Source organism: Oryctolagus cuniculus, chromosome 5 (assembly GCF_964237555.1).
Source record: "Oryctolagus cuniculus chromosome 5, mOryCun1.1, whole genome shotgun sequence".
Lineage (NCBI taxonomy): Eukaryota > Metazoa > Chordata > Mammalia > Lagomorpha > Leporidae > Oryctolagus > Oryctolagus cuniculus.
The window spans coordinates 20,136,435-20,138,508 of NC_091436.1; the positions used below are offsets into that span (position 1 = coordinate 20,136,435).

Genomic DNA, 2,074 nt, shown 5'->3' on the forward strand with positions numbered 1-2,074 from the left:
CATTCCCTAGGGGTTGTATTTTAGAGCATACAACAGACATATCAGGGTGAAGGTGGCAGATGGGAGATTTTTAACTCTGCTCTTTAATGTATGGCTAACTTGCCACAATTTTGAGAAAGTAAACAAGAGCTGATTGGATAGAAAACAGTAGCTTGAGACCAGATATATTGTGCATACACACACAGATACACATGCTGGAAATAACTGGCAAAGTGTTCACTGTCATAAGGCCAATTTACAAATTATACTTCACTCTTAATCTGTACAAAGATAAACATTCAGAAAAGTGTCCTCTTAACTTGGATTGTGCTGTGCATAAAATCTTGCTATTTAGCATTCTCTCCAAATAATTTTCTTTTCCATTCACTTTCTCATACTGAAAATAACTCAATTTCTCCTGTAACAGGCCTGTGTGAACTATATATCTAACAAAGATTCAGGGCATTTGTTTCCTTAGTAAATGAGTTCAATAGGGTCACATTAATGGGATGCTCCCTCTCTTCTGTAACTACAGAGTATTTGGTATTCTTTTAAAATAGCTTTTGCCAGAATCTACCTCATGCCAAGGCTCCTCTAGTTACACACGATGGGCATACTGACTCAGTGCCAAGTAAGAGAAGGCAGGCAGTGGAACTGAGTGGCAAAAGGAGGGATTTCAGTATTTTTTCATAACATTTATTTTCTGGGTAACAATTGTTCCTTAAAGAAATTTAGTATATAATGGGGCTGGTGCTGTGGCATAACAGGTGAAGCCGCCACCTGCAGTGCTGGCATCCCATATGGGCGCTGGTTTGAGTCCCGGCAGCTCTACTCCCTATCCAGCTCTCTGCTGTGGCCTCAGAAAGCAGTAGAAGATGGCCCAAGTCGTTGGGCCCCTGCACCCATGTGGGAGACCCAGAGGAAGCTCCTGGCTCCTGGCTTCAGATCGGCACAGCTTCAGCCATTGTGGCCAATTGGGTAGCAAACCAGCGGATCGAAGACCTCTCTCTCTCTGCCTCTCTTTCTCTCTCTGTGTTACTCTTACTTAAATAAATAAGTAATCTTAAAAAAAGAAATTTAGTATATAAGTTCAAAGAAGATAGCTAAAATTGTCCATATATGCATCAATCCATGGTAGTCTTAGTAAACCTAGGTATACTCTCTTTTTTTTAAAATGCACCCATTACATAAAGGACTCTCTCCACACAGCATTTTGTACCTTTCTGTCCCACTTCTCATTACATTGTGAGCACTGTCCAGTGGGTTTGGTGTCTTCTCTGTCGTCCTTGAAGAAATGTTTTCCTCCCATCACAATTAGACAGACTGGGTGTGAAGCCGAGGAAACTGATCCTTCCTGTGTAATTCAGTGTCAGACCCATTGAAATGACAGTGCAAGAAGCTAGCTCTAATCTACTAAGATCTCCACTTAGCAGTGGACAAGTTATAAACTGATCAACAGAAATGTGGCCATCTGAAGGTCTGCTTTCAAATCTATATATGTGGTTGGGATTGGCACAGTGGCGTAGTGGGTAAAGCCGCTGCCTGCAGTGCCGGCATTCCATATGGGCGCCGGTTTGAATCTTGGCTGCCCCACTTCTGATCCAGCTCTCTGCTATGGTCTGGGAAAGCAGTAGAAGGTGGCCTAAGGACCTGCCTGGGAGAACCCAAAGAAGCTCCTGACTCCTGGCTTCAGATCGGCACAGCTCCAATCACTGTAGCCAATTGGAGAGTGAACCAGTGGGTGGAAGACCTCTGTCTCTCTCTCTGCCTCTCCTTCTCTGTGTAACTCTGACTTTCAAATAAATAAATAAATCTTAAAAAAACTTTCATTCACACATGTATTAATCCTCCCAACAATTACTTAAGGTCAAACCCTAGAGTGCTGAAGCAGCTAAACTTATGTTGTTACAGGAGGACAAAATGTACACATGTATTACACGTAGGCAGACTAAATGTTCACTGACTAGGAGGTTCAATCAGGTGGCTACCCTGCAGGCCAATCAACCTCTCAGGTTTCTCCCTTCCTGCTACTCTCTTTCTCCTTCTCTATTTCTCTCTCTGTGTCTCTCTGTCTCTCTCTCTCTCTCTCTCTCTC

General features: G+C 43.0%; 1 protein-coding gene across 1 annotated transcript in view; it reads right to left on the reverse strand.

Annotated features, from left to right (window-relative positions):
- SAMD5 (sterile alpha motif domain containing 5) overlaps positions 1 to 2,074 on the reverse strand; it is a 477,984-nt gene that overhangs the window by 104,724 nt on the left and 371,186 nt on the right. The gene's annotated exons all lie outside the window — the stretch shown is intronic.